At 44.8% G+C, this 15,084-nt stretch overlaps 1 long non-coding RNA gene across 5 annotated transcripts in view; it reads right to left on the bottom strand.

Moving 5' to 3' along the window:
- Window positions 1-219: 219 nt before the first annotated feature.
- Window positions 220-15,084, bottom strand: part of LOC309847325 — a 77,572-nt gene continuing 62,707 nt past the window's right edge. For 3 of the 5 annotated variants that reach the window (XR_014302395.1, XR_014302397.1, XR_014302398.1), the window contains 3 exons: window positions 12,164-12,231; window positions 11,742-11,842; window positions 220-802 (listed from right to left, as the gene is read on the bottom strand). This is a non-coding gene — a long non-coding RNA (uncharacterized lncRNA). Of the gene's footprint in view, window positions 803-10,511; window positions 10,604-11,741; window positions 11,843-12,163; window positions 12,232-15,084 lie in introns of those variants that run through there. The other 2 variants (XR_014302399.1, XR_014302396.1) reach the window with 2 other exon arrangements.

Consider the following 15,084-nt stretch of genomic DNA (forward strand, 5'->3'; position numbering starts at 1 on the left):
CCCATTGATAGCTCCCTTCAACCAGCCCCAGCGCCTTCCCTTTCCCCTACCAACAGCCCCCCCCCCCACCCCACAACTGGATTCCCCTGGGCTTTCTTTCTTTGAGGGCTGGAATTCTGCCTCCTAGACATCTTTGTGCCCACACCTCCTAATAGAGGACTTTGCGTATAGCACATTGCATTGACTTGATCGCAGAAAAGTGACAAAAGAGCAAAATACTTTTGCAATCCAAAGAATACATTTGTAACGAGAACCCTCAACCACAGTTGTCTGCAGTGGGTGTCAGAGTCTGCTGAAGCAGAGCTCCATGTGTGCACCACCAGCCTGCGTTCCTGTCTGCTCACACCCTCTTAATTCTTGCCTACAGTTGGAAGAAGGCAAGCGTCCCCTTTGGGCCCATCTCATCGAGGGAAAGGTAGAAGTGGTCTGTAGTTCATGAGACAGGTTGTTTTGTCTTCGTGGTGCCAAGCAATTGCTTGGACTTGGTTTTTCAGTCAGTTTGGGTTTCTCAAAACAGCCTGAAATGACCAAAGAGAAAGTGTCATAGAAAAGCAAGGAAATGTCACGTAACATGTGGGGTTTTCTCTTTGAACGGGAAGGTGTCCAAGGTTTCAAGGGAAAAACACTAAATTGTAGGTATAGAAAAACCCTTATCTTTATTTTAATCCTGAAGTTCTTAGACCTTCGTGAAAGTTCTTTGTTGAGCTGCTTCTCTTCCAAGGAAGTTGCTAGCAGGTCACCTTCTTGTGACTCCTTTAACCTCAAAAGGATGCTTTGGTAGGCCACATAATGATGATCAAATCTATCCAAAGAAAAGGTCATGACAACATTAAATGGTTTATTTGTTTCCTGCACCTGTTTTTGTTACTTTCCAAGCCAATGGAGAACCAAAGGCAGCCTTTCTGCTGCTCTGAGAAATTATTCTGTCTAGAATATTTGATGCCACACTGGAACAGCTGCCAAATGGAAAATAATATGCCCACCCAGACAGCAGGAAGTTGGCCAGAATGTGGCATCTCCTAATTTAAATGACACAAAACCTCACATTCATCCAGAACTGGTCTTCTCAGAGATCCCAGCTGTTTGTAGATCCTAGAATCCCAGAGGGCTGAGCCCACTTAGAAATCCTACAGTTCATCACATTCATTTCTCAGGCTGAGATTCAGACTGTCTGAGACTCAGACAGGTTGAATGATATCCCCTTAATTAATCACTAACTAGAGGCAGATCCAGCTCTAGAAGGAACCCAGGTGAACCCAGGTGTCCTACCTCCAAATTAACAAGGAAAACTGACCCCTATCCATTTCTTTTTTATTTTTTAAGTAAGCTCTACACTTAACATGGGACTTGAACTCACAGCCTTGAGAACAAGATTTGCATGCTCTACCAACTGATCCAGCCAGGCCCTCCGGTCCCTATTCATCTTAATACTCTGATTATTTCAGAACCTAGGATGAAGACATTTCATTCCAAAAACCATGACCGACTCCCAGACAATTTCAACAGATAACATGGAGAAGACTTAGACTAGTTAAATCAATCATAGAGAAGTATAAGTGCACAAAAGGTGAGGGTTGGGATCCTCATTAAGTCAGACTCTGAATTTTTCACACCAAGAAGTTAGTTAAGGATAATCACACTTTTGACAGTCATCCATCCATCCCAGAACTATTAAGATAACATTTAAACCCTACTTGGCGATTTTTAAGGGAGTTAATTATTTAAGCAGTCTCCATAATCTGTTGTATTTCCCCCCCTCCTAATGCATTTGTAAGCAAGCAACTTGGAGCTCGGTGTGCCTTTTGCTGTAAGAAAAGTATCAGCTAAAAAAGGAGTCTCTGAGCTGGCCCATCGAGGTCTATTTGACTACCAGATCAGAGGACTCTGGTCCTTCCAGGCCTGACCTGAGTCCTGTCCGGACACCAGGAGATCAGTACTGTAAGAGTGAGGAAGAGGTCAGTGACCGGAAGGAAAATGGCATCAGGGAAATGGCCTGGATCTTTCAATTCCTTCTCTGGCCTTTGCCAGCCCTTTGAACAAATCCCTTACTGTCTTTGAACCTTGGTTGTTCTCCTATAAAGTGGAGCCAACGGCTAACCCACAGAGCTCTTGGGAGGAGACAATGAGACGAATGTATGTGAAGGTCCCAGCTCTGTGCTGACACTGAACAGGTACTCAGCAAGTTACTCTCCCTAACCTCCCACTGTCCAAGGTGCAGTCACCCCCAAAGGTCTGAACACCACCTCCTTCCCTAGATTAGCATGTTTCTTTCTCCAAGCCCCCATTTTACTAGTGGTGCCCAAGCCCTTCACCCCTACTAGCCCTGTTATCCCTGGCTCTCAATCAAATCCCTCTCCCCAAGTTCAACTAGGTCTTCGAAAGGAAAAGTATCTGATTGAAGAGGGTCACACTTGAAAGCCATCAGCTTCAAAATCCTCTGGGCAGTAGGTATATTTTTGAACAAAGCTGTTCAATAACCAAAGTGAATCTCAAATCCATTTGTCAGGCATGATGACAAAATGAAAAGAAATTTTGAGACAGTGTTAAGAGAAGCAGTCATGACTGGGGGATCCAGCCCTGCCTCAAAGCCCACTCTAAATCATCAGCCAGGGTATTCTTGCTTTTAACATCTAGCATTCCTGTGAACACTACCTCTTCCACTCAATTTTGGTTACCAGGGCCCAGAAGTGTAGTTCCAGCAGAGATGGTGAGAGGCTGGTTGGTTGCTATGTCCTTGATGGTAAGGGTCATTTGTAATTCCTGCATTTTCTTGTCAGGGGCTGCCTGATCTCCCTTTCTTTGGGCAATCCTTCTCCATATTTTGGGAAAGAGAGATTCCAAATGACATAATCATTTAAGTGTGGGTGGTCAAAGTCTCCAACCGCTCCTCTGCCAGCCTGAAACATGGTGTCTCCTGATTTTGAGGGCAAGTGTACTTTATATGTGCCTTTATCATCCATAAGGCCTAGAATTGCATTTAGTATGGGCTCATTTGATGGGTGGATGAATGAATGAGTGAACAAATGAATGAAATTCTAAAATCTAATTTACATTATTAGTGCTCATTTCCAAGTCTCATCTCCCCCAAGCACATGAAAAACTACAGGTCAAAATTCCCTGCCATCAAATGGGGCCATGTGACTGCAAGTAGAAATGACAGGTGTCACTTCTGATCCAAACTGAAGATAGGAGATAGAGCAGGATTTCCCTCGTAGGCCACCAGCCACATTACAGACAACAAAGCCTCTGTTAGCCTGAGTTCCTGAGTCACAACAGATCACTCCTCTACACCTGCTGACCTGTGTTGGACATATGACATGAACAAGAAATATATCTTTGTTGAAGGATTTTTGTTCTGTGGCATACCCAGCCTATCCTGACCAATACAGCCAATGACCACTTAAAGGTAAAGGCAAAGAGGCTGTATATTTTGTCAAATTCATAAGGGCTCCTGAGAATATTTTCTTGCCTGGATTTTGATTGTTGTATGGTATCAATCTTATTAGGCATCACCTAAAAGTTAAGAGCCACTGGAGGATGTCTACTCAGTCTGCAGTTTCACTGGCATGAGAGCAGAAAGCCAGGATGCCTTTCAGTTATAGTGAGTCGGTTCCCCTGGCACCCTGCAGGTCAGAACAAGGCAGATTATCAGGGGAATATGCAAGGCACAGTATGAAAACAGCTTCATACATCAAACTCACATCCATGGAAACATATTCTCGATTGATCTGTGCATAAATGTTTAAAATGCACTTTATTTCATTTTTAGGTTTTGAAATGAGGGGTTGACATTTGCAGGAATGAGCACCATATGTGCCTTGTCAAGTCTGCGGCATACTCAGTGGGGCAAACCCAGCTCCCCCGCATGGCGTCATCCACTTAGCAACCTCCTGGGATACCTTGTTTTTCATCTATGGGCAACATTTGGCCAGAGGCTACAGGCAGCAGGGACAGGGACAGGAAGAGCCCACTTTTTGGCAGCATCTCCCAATTCACCTCACCCAAAACTCCTATTGTTGTTGATTCCTGTGTTGGCAGTGAATTTCACTAGGATGGGTACCATATGTTCTAGCATTTCTAAAACCAGCTCAGTTTTGAATATATTCTTTGTCTTCATAATCCATCAAAATGCCCCAGAAATTCCAACATTTTAGAATACAAACTACATCTATCGGACAACCTCTCGCACAAAGATGAAATACAAAAATTAATTTTGACAGCCTGTGCCTAGTTTCTGGTTGAAATTCATTCACTTCACCCTCATATACCTGCAAACCATATGAGGATAAGTTTTATGCTGACCCCCAGGAGTTCCGGCCAAAAAAGCTTCATATCAAATTGCCTTAGTCTCAAGTGTTTGTTTCAGAATGGGATCTCACTGAGTCACTTAGTCGTATGGGTCTGCTTTGCTGACTGTTAATTACCATATCCCAGGGGTTTTGTGAATTGAACATTTCAATCATGGAAATGTCACTTTGCCTCTAAGAAGTTTGGTCAGAAATGTGTGCTACCTCCCTTTTTCCGACCAATATGGTTCAGTTTTTCGGTCTAATTATTCCGTCTACCCCAACACTGTTTTAGGCCAGGGAGAGCACACAGTGTGGTCTTCAGTAGGATCTAAGCTACGTAGTAGAGGTCTATCGTCCCATCACTACCTTTTACATTTCCATCCCAAGAGTCTGAAATACTGTTAGGACACATCCTTTGGTTGCAAGATCAAACTCTGTTAAAAACAAACAAACAAACAAACAAAAACAAAAAACAGGTGTTCCAGAGAGGACATGCTTTAAATTATGGACTACTAAGCCCTTGGCAGGAGCATGTTAACAACTCCTTTCCAAATGGGATCTGCAGAGAGGGAGGCTTGGAAAGAATGGAGATGGGCCAACAAAGACAAGTGTTCTAAGCAGAGTAGAGCAGAAGGACAGACTTTGTGGAGCACAGAGGGTGGACTCAAGTGGAGAAGGTGTGGCCATGAAATGCAAAGGATGAAGGGGGTTGATCTTCAATTGAGCCTTTACTCTATGCCGGGCGTTACACAAAATGTTTCCTGTGTGTTTACTCCCCTTCATGACCTTGGGGAATAAAGCATATGCTCACTTCACAGATGTGGAAACCACCAGTCAAGGTGGTGGATGATTTCCCCAGAATCACACAGCTGGGATGGGATGCCACCCCCCGAACCTATCTCCTTCTAAAGAATTAACTGTCTCACTTTCTAAATTGGCCTGGACCTCAACACCAATTATTTTTTAAAAATGGACAGTCACTTTTTTAGTTCCAGAGGCTGAGAAGTCCAGGATTAAAATGCCAGCAGAATCTGGCGAGGGCCCTCTTCCTGGTTGGCAGACAGAAGCCAGTTCTAATAGCAACCTAATAACCCCATGACCAAATCTTGTTGCTGCAAACTCTGAGGTGACAGACGTTAAAAATTAGGAGCTAGGAAGACAGTTTGGCAGCTTTCCCCAAATTAAACATAGGCTATCATATGCTCCAGCAAGTCTACCCCTAGGTATACACCTAAAAGAATTGAAAGCAGAGACTCGAACAGATGTTTGAGTGTACCATTGTTCATAGCAGGAGTAATCACCACAGCCAAAAGTAGAAACAACCCAAGGACCCATTAAAGGATGAATGGATAAACAAAATTGTTACATCCATACTACCATGGAATATTATTCAGCCTTAAAAAAAAAAAAAAAAGAAATCTTGACACATGCTATAACAAGGGTGAAACTTGCGGCTCTTACACTAAGTGAAAAAGCCAGTCAAAAAAGGACAAATATTCTATGATTTCACTTATCTGAGGTATTTTGAATAGTTAAATGCATAGAGGCAGAAAGTAAAATGGCAGTTGCCAGGGACCACAGGAAAGAGAGAATGCCAAGTGATTTAATGGGGACCAAGTTTCTGTTTAGGATGATGAAAAAGTTCTGTGGATGGATGGTGGGGTTGGTTGCATAGCACTATTGCATACATTTAAAGATGCTTAATATGGAAAGTTCCTTGGTGTATAGATTTTACCACAATTAAAAAAAAAACTGACAAGGACAGGAATTCAGAATTTGACCTTAAATATCATCTTTTATGCATGAGCACAGAGCATTTTCCTCACATTATGTTATTCTGCTATATGGTCATGAGATGGTAGAAGCAGACAGCCCGACGTGATAAAGATAAAGCTTCTGATGGTGTATCAGCTGGTCCTACCAACTAATTTTGCAGAAGGGGAAACTGAGAGCTGAGATGACTTGCCTAAAACCACACAACAAGGGAAGTCAACCTTGGGCACCTAAAGCCTTGGGTTGCCTGCCAGGCTTTCTCCTCTAGAGTCAACTTAAAAAATCCAGAGAACAAAGCAGATGGATCAGTGTGCTCACGTGCATGCTTGCTTGCCCAAAGGTGAAGGCACGGAAATGATGTGAACATGAGATTCTAGTACAATTAAATTATTTAAGCCACTTTGCCAAAAGTTTTCCAAACCCAATGCTTAGTTCTTCCCTCAATTACTGCACCTTGATTTTTTTCATCCCTGTGTATGTGCAAGGAATGAGTCCAAGTCCTAGCTATGAACTGTCAAACAAATTCCTGATGAACAGGTGGGGAAAAGATTCAGTGGAAATAAAACTCATTCCATTTTTCATGCATCAAGTATTTCCTGAGCACCTATTTTATGCTGGAGACTATGTTATCTCAGGAAGTGTAGCCAAGAACAAGCAATGCTTCTTCTTTGCTCTCATGAAGTACTGGCCTCAGGGAAGGGCATGGGATGCCACAGTAAGGGAAGCCTGAATAGCTTGGTGATACTTGGAACCCAGTGTTGTAAAGGCTATGATGTGAAGTCTGGGTATTGAAGGAGAGGTTGGCATGGTCTATCAGGGTTCAGAGAAGCAGAACCGCTAAGAGATAGACAAAGACACAGGTGGTCCCCTCTAAATTCATATGTTGAAACCCACCGCCAATGGAATTAGACCATTGCCCTTAAAAAGAGAGCCCAGAAAACTCCCTCTCTTGTAGGCTTTGTGAGGACACAGTGAGAAGATGGCTATCTGTGATGAAGAGGGTCCTCAGCAGATGCCAAATCTGCCAGAGCCTTGATCTTGGACTTCCCAGCCTCCAGAACCATGAGTATAAATTTCTGTTGTTTATAAGCTACCCAGCCTGTGATATTTTGTCATAGCAGCCTGATTTAAGACAGCTAGGTAGTTAGGTAAATAGATAGATAGATAGATAGATAGATAGATAGATAGATAGATTTGCTACAGGGACTGGCGTCATGCAATTGTAGGGGCTGGCTAAGTGCCTTCTACCTGGCTGTTGTCTTCACATCTGAGCCAACAGGGTAGGAGATAGGGGAAAGAAAGAGGAACATAAAGTGGCGGGAGATAAAGAAGCCCTCTTGTTGCCTCCCAGACACCCCCTCTGTCATGGACAAAAGCATACATCTGGCTCAGGAGTGGGAGAAGTTGGAAGAGTGAAGGACTCGGGGCCAGCCCTTGCCTCCCACCCATGAGATGAGCCAGCAGGTATGAGACCCCATTGTCAGCTCCAGACAGCCTGCTGCCTCATCTCCGCCTTCCCCACCTCCTACGAGATCTGTTTTGTAGCTCATTGTGGCTGGTCACTTACAGGGAAGGGAGTTCTGAGAGATGCGGTTGCCCTTGTCAAGCTGACAGATTTTAAAGCCACCACAAAAGACAACCTACCCTAGACTGGAGGCTGGGGGAAGTTTCCAGGAGGAAGTGACATGGACGCTGAGACCCAAAGGATGGCAGATGGTGGCCACACGGAGTGAGGAGAAAGTTCCATGGGTGTCGGGACAACAATAAGAAACAGACCCTGTCTGAGAAAGTTAGCATTTTTAAAAGGAAATAGAAACCAAAAGGAAAAAAGATGAACTTGTTTTGAACTTGTTTCAAAACCAAGAATATAGCACATTTTTCTAGCAGCTATAATAGTGAATTGAAGCCAATAAAACACTAGAGAAGTGGCTTTCCTAATGGCAGGTTGATTCACAACTTCCTCTACTTCCTGTTCGTCCATCCTCCCCACTCCCTTCCAGCCCCTTTCCGGTCCTCCTCACTGTCAAGGCAATCAAGTCAAGTGGGAGCCCCATCACACAGATAACCTTAGCTTATTTCTTGTAGACCTTACCCAGGAGTGAGATCCATCACAGGATAGAAACCCCACTGCTTGGAGCCAGTGCCCCATGTCATCTCAGTACAGGCTGCCAAAATCCCAGTGTGTAAGAGCCTCTGATTCCTCTGTGTATCTTCATGGTCAGAGCCAGACATCCCACCCCCAGCAAGGACACGCCAGGCCTGAGAGCCTGGGTCAGTGCCTCACTCACTTTCAAACACAGTATGTCCTCCAGATTCAACTGAGTCCATGTCCTTAACGGAAACCCAATGTGTTGGAAGAAAGGCAGGCTTCCTGTCTTTCTAGCCCAGCACATCACCTTTTGGAAAGATGATTTGGATGATTTGGAAAGATGATTCAAACCACCTTAGCAGGGCTGGTCTCAAGACTTGCAGCACACAGCCTGAGGTAGAGACCACAGTGGTGACCTAGGCCTGAGTAGGAGATGGGGGGAATGCACATGTTTCCAAGCAGAAACGTAGCTTCCCAGATCTCAGGTCTTGCTCCCAGTGATGAGGTAGCAAATCCTTGGTTCCCCAGTAGATCAGGGGTCCCCAAGACCACACTCAGATTCTGGGATTCACAGAAATCGGAAAAGCTGATCTACCCATGTTTATGGCTTATGACAGTGAAAGGATATAGATTAAAATCTGCCTGGGTGACTCAGTCAGTTAAGTGTCTGCCTTAGGCTCAGGTCATCATCCCAGGGTTCTGGGATCAAGCCCCACACTGGGCTCCTTGTTCAGCAGAGAGTCTGCTTCTCCTCCCTCTGCCCCTTCCCCAGCTGATTCTCTCCCCTTCTCTCTCTCTCTCAAATAAATAAAATCTTTAAAAAATAAATAAGTACATAAAATAAAATCAGCCAAGGGAAAAGTGTCAGAGGCCCAGGAGAGTTCCAGGAGTAAGTTTCTGGTCTTCTGTCCCCACCAGAGCCCTGTGGACAGCACCTCCTTCTCCCAGGAACAAAGTGTGAGAATATGAGCCAAATATTGCCAATTGGCGACACTTACATGAGCCTTGGTGCCCAGGGATTTTACTAGGGTCAGTCACATAGGCGTGGGGTACCCTCATGATTGACCTTAGCTATTTAGAATCTAGCATCTCCAAACTGGGGCAGAATGGCCAAAGCCCCCATCATAAATCGCAGTACGATCACAGATTACCTGGCATGGCCTAGTGCCCCAGGTAAATAAAGACCCTCTTGTCAGGCAAGATATTCCAAGGACTTAAATTTCTCTCTCAGGAGCCAATCAAGAACTAGAACTTTCAGAATGTGCTGAGTTTGGACAACCAAGCCTACTGGGTCAACCAAGTACTGTTCATCCACACATTTTGTTCACATTTTGTTCTGAGAGGGAAGTACTGTGGTCCTGCGTGACCAACACTAGTCAGGTTCCTGCCACTAACCCACTGGTAACCTCAGGTTAAGACCCATAGAATCTCCTTGCCTTTGTTTACTCGTCTATGAGGTGATAGTAGTAACATCCACTCCAAATTTCCTGAAAGGTGCCATGAGAGTCAAATGACACAGTGGACGAAATAAGTACTAAGCCTCCTGTACTCACTAACGTCAGGGTTAACAAGGTGTCCAAGTCAAATGGCACTCTAGGGATTTCCGTCTTTTTTGCAGCCATTTTGTTTTTCCCCCTACCAGTTATAAAGTGCTTACTGTGTGCCAGGTACTAGGCTTATGGGGATTATCTTATTTAATCCTCAAATAATTCTCTGAGGATAGTTCTATTTTTATCCTCATCTGGGAGGACCGAGTTTCAGTAAGGTTACCCAAGGGCACATCTCTTCTTAAATAGCAGAAACAGCTTTGAAATTGAACAAAGATAACCAGAGACAGAAAAACCAAGCTAAGTTGGTTGCTAGCCAGACAAGGGAGAGCAGCTTTGCTCACCCAAAGGTGGGTCCAGTGGCACTCTCTCCATTAAAAGGGAAGAGACTGGATCAGGATACAAAGAAAAGGCTTTGGCTCTCAGAAGGTGGAATTCTGAAGGGTGTCATTTGATGGCTAGAGGAGAAAACTGTGAAATATTTGGAACTGTTCCTCGCTCTGGTTTTTACGACAGAAGCGCTATTGTCTGTCAGGTCCAAATGGGTTGTGCAATTAAGACTGAGCAGGCTCAGGTCACAGCCACTGAGTTTGTGGGCACCTAAGAATTGGGGACATCCTTCTCCTCACAACTGAGGCTATCTGTCTCCAGGGCTGGAGATCGGACATCCCCGTATCTGGCCACCCTTGCTCTGTGTCAGCGGTCTCCCCACCAACTCCCAGCTGCCCCAGCCAAATGTGTCAGGGACCTCGGACCACCTGGAGAGAGCTCATTTTGTCAGTTTTTAACAGGATCATTGTTTTTAAGGAAAACCTCATTTTTATTAGAGAACTGCAGAAGTAAATACTCCCGATTTCTTCTTCTACCATAGGCTCATCTGCTGTTCCTTGTCCTCCAAGATAAATCTAGAAGAGGAGACAGCTGTTCAGTTGCTACAAATCATAGGAACACTCTGGTGCAGAAATCTCCATAAAAGACTTCAGAGAAGATTTATGTCTTAAGGCAGAATTTAGAAGAAAAGCAAAAAAATCTTGGCAAGAAGCAGCAGAAGGCTTTTACACAGAGGCACATCTGAAACTCTGAAGAGAAAGAGAGAGAGAAAAGGATACCTACCATGGGGAGAAGGGTGAGCATCCAGTGTCGCCCTGTGCTGACCTGGACCGAGGCCTGTGAACAGGGAGAGCTGGGGCAAGGCCTCTAAGTGGAGCCTGGACCAGGAAATCTATACAAACGAGGAATATTTGGAAGGCATCCAGGTTGTGGAGACTGCCATTAAGAGAATTTGCTTTGGAGATGAGAGAGCTTAGAAGGGCCCCAAATGTCCAGGAAAAGGAAGGGTAGTTCAAAACAGCCAGTTTTCAATAAGCCACTTTGGAAGCTACCTGGAATGTTTAGTAGTAGTAGTAGCAGTAGTAGTTGTAGTAGTAGTAGTAGTAATAGTAATAGTAGCAGCACTATTTTAATTCCAGAAATAATTAATGTGTCCTCAGAATAAGTAAGCATTACTTACGAACAAATTGGGATAGGATTCTAACTCTGTTACTCCAGAGGCCCCCCGCCCCGCAAACCTCTGCTCCACACTCCCACCTCCCTTCCTGGAAATCCACAAAGACACCCTCTTTCGTAGCCCAGAGAAGACCTACATGCTGAGGAACTTGAGTTTCTGACTGAACATGGTCTATTTTCCTGCCCCCATGACCTAGAACCTGGCCTTCTGGGAGGTGTTTCCTTTTCTGGGACAGGAGATGCCTGATCCAATGAGAACAGTATGCAACATGGTGGTCACGTCTGCCTCTCACCCCTCTGGGTTAGCACAGACTCCACAGGTGAAGGGCACGTGCTCCATCCACGTTGCCTCACTTCAGATACCAGCTGCTAGTTTGGGGGTCCCCGGGCCTCCTCTACTTCTGACAAACTGGCTATGAATTTGGGGTTCCCGTGACCCCCTCAAGTTCAATGATTCACTAGAATGATTCCTAGAACTCAGAAAGTGCTATCTTTATGATTATAGATTTATTATAAAAGATACAAATCAGGGGGTGCCTGGTGGCTCAGTCAGTTAAGCATCCGACTCTTGATCTCAGCTCAGGTATTGGTCTGAGGGTCTCAGAGTTCAAGTCCTACTCTGGGTTTCATACCAAGAGCTTTAGAAAAAAAAAAAAAAAAGTTAAGTAACAAATCAGGAATCACCACATGAAGAGATCCATAGGGCAAAGTTTGGAACAGTCCTGAGCGAGCTGCTTCCACTCCCTGTCCCTGTGGAATCAAGACGTGTCACCCTCCCAATACAGCAGTATGCTCACTAACCTTGGGGCAGCTTTGGGTATCCAGGGTTTCACCGGAATTTTATTACAGAGGCATGATTGACCGAATCATTGGCCCTGTGATTGAACTCGAACTCCGTCTTCCCTCCCCAGAGGTGGGGAGGTCAGGCTGACACCACAACTGGCCCCATCCCGAGTTACCTCGTTAGCTTTAACTCAGGTGTGGTCCATGGGCTCCTAGCGCTCAGGAAATTCCAGGAGTCTAGAACCTGAGACAAAGAACAGACAAATTTTTATTATACAGCATGATGACAACAACTAATATTTAATGAGGGTTTTCCCGGTGCTGGGCTCTGTGTTGAGTACTTGACATACATCTCCCTTGATCTTTAAAACAATTCTATGCGCCAGATTTATTATTATCTCCATTTTACAGATCACAAACTGAGGCACAGAGACGGGAAGAAACTTGCTTAAATTCACACAGCTGGTGAGTGATAGAGCTGGGTTTGAACTCGTATTTGTCACGTGGGCCACTGGGTGCCTCTAGGGCTCTTTATAAAAAGGGAGAAGCCAAGAGGGCAGCCATTGTCACTAGAGAAGAACTTAGATATAATGCAAGAAACCAGACGGACTTCAGAATCTTGGAGGAAAAATAATCTAGGTTTCACACTTTAAAAAATTCAGTCTTTAGAGTCAGAAAAGCTGCTTTAAATTCCGGCTCTCCCAACTGAGAAAAAAGCAGTAAACTCTCTGGTCTGCAATCCCTTCCTCAATTAAATGGAAATTTTAATAACATCTCCCTATGAGTTTAGTCTGAGGAATAAAGGAGATCATTTATTTGAAAGTGAAGAACACAAGACCCATGGAAGGCTTTCTTTTTCCTTTTCCCTCAGTCTGTCCCTGGTCTTTCACCCACAGACTGTATCTTCTGTCCCTCCAAGCTATTTACTTCTTGTGCCTCACATGATAACCCGTCAGCCTCTCTCATTCCCTTGGATCACATTTTGGTTCCCTTAGCTCAATTATTTATACACTGTTCACATGGACTATTACTTTAGCTGCAGAGAACACCAGCCTTAAAAATATGTTTTAATCCCATAATTATACATGGCACAACACTTGAAATGTAGCCAACAGGGGTCCAGGCCCAGTAGCACAGTGGGAAAGGGCAGGGCATGTCCTCCGAAGTCCTCTGGTCCCACTTCTGCTTCCTCCTACCTTGTTGCCTTGAAAAAGACACTTAGCCTCTCTGAGCATCAAACTACTCATTTATAAAATATCACCAATAATTATGCCTGTCTTGCTAACCTCACAGGCCAGGCACAGGGAGGGTTGGATGAGAAATGTACGTGAAGTCTTTGGAAATGAACAAACCTTTATATGAATAGAGAGAATAATTATGTAAGACAGCAACTAAAGCAGACATTGAAGCCCACATAAAAAGATCTACGAAAATCCTAGAACATTCCCATATAAGGAGCATATGGGGGAAAATGGCACAAGACAGACATACACATAAACACGTGTTCGAGTCAGAGTTGGGTTCATTTTTGGAAGGCAGTTGGCAGGGAGAGCTGGGGAAGAGGTTGAGGGATGTCAGTGTTTACAAATGCTACTGTCTGGGAGTAGAAACACATGCGAAGCTGGAAGCCATATGGAAAAATCTAATGAGGAAAAACATGAATACCCGTTAAGTGAGTCTTGAACATGACACTGATGTGAGTCCCGAGGTAGCTCTAATGCGTTCCACACTGGTGTTCAAAGAGCTCAGCTCTTACAATGAATATGGATTTCTGGGGCAACCAGCAACTAAATACACCTCCTGGTCAGGTGTCAATAAAAAGACACCCAAAGCTGCCCCAGGACGTGGTTCAGATGAAAGACACAGAGCTTGCTTCATCTACATGAATTTTCCAAACACTATTTCTTCATAGGATACAAAAGAGATGAATGGTCTATATTTAAAAAAAAAAAAAAAGACAATTTGGGTGACACCTAAATTGGGTGCTAAAGTTGGGGTAAAACTCGTCATTAGAAATCTTGCTTTAGCTACTGTTATCCATTCATTTTTTTAAAATGTTTATTTAGGGTGCCTAAGTAGCTCAGTCAGTGAAGCATCTGATCCTAGGTCATGATCTCAGGGTCCTGAGATCTGAGACCTGCCTCAGGCTCCACGCTCAGCGGGGAGAATGCTGGGATTCTTTCTCCCTCTCCCTCTGCCAGGACCTCATCCCACCCCACCCCATGCAAGCACTCTCGCTCTCTCTCTCTCAAATAAATTAATTAATTAAATCTTCTTAAAAAGTTATTTATTCATTGTCATTGGGAGGCAGGCCCCCTTCTAAGCCACCAGGATCTCCTAGCAAATATAACTGACAAAAGCCCCAGCCTTCATAGGGCAGGTGGCCTCCCACTGGGGCCTGGGGGGGAAGAGGCAGGGAGACAGATCACATGCAATAGACCCAATGAACAAGGAAGCTACAGAAGAAATGAGGAATTGGTCCCCACCACAGAGAAAAGGAAAGAAGAACCTGAAGGGGATTAGAAGGGCCGGATGGGGCAGTTGCCATTTCCAGTCCTGGGACCATCTTGAGCATGTGACTTAACCTCCCCGGGCCTCCCTGCCTTTCCCAGGAAGTGGGACTACTACAGACCCCCCCTCACAGCCACGGTCAATGCTCACATACTTGGGACACAGGAGCCCCCACAAAGACATCATGGGCAATATTACTCACTTGAGTTTTGCACATGGTAAGGAGAAACTGGTACACACCGGAAGAGGAAGTTCATGACCAGGGGGTGTATGGAGCTTATGTTCTCTGTCCCCCCCTGGTACCACTGAGCCTAGATCTACTTCGAGTAGAAGCAAGGGCATTTTGATCCACGGTAATAGAAAAGGTTTTGAAAGGAGATGCACTTGAGATGGAGAACCCTAGAGACCGAACTCCATTCTTTGACTCCTGTGCCTTGGAGAAGGGGAAATGAGGAGCGAAGAGAGCACAGGAGCCCGAGGGCAAGAGCAGAGGAGAATACTGAGAGCAGATGAAGGGTGGGAGGCACCAGGCCCGAGTGTCAGCAGGCTTCCGGACTTTATTTCCAAGTGTTCTGCCCAAAGAGAT

The sequence above is a fragment of the Mustela nivalis genome, assembly GCF_964662115.1.
Source record: "Mustela nivalis genome assembly, chromosome: 14".
Taxonomy (NCBI): Eukaryota; Metazoa; Chordata; class Mammalia; order Carnivora; family Mustelidae; genus Mustela; species Mustela nivalis.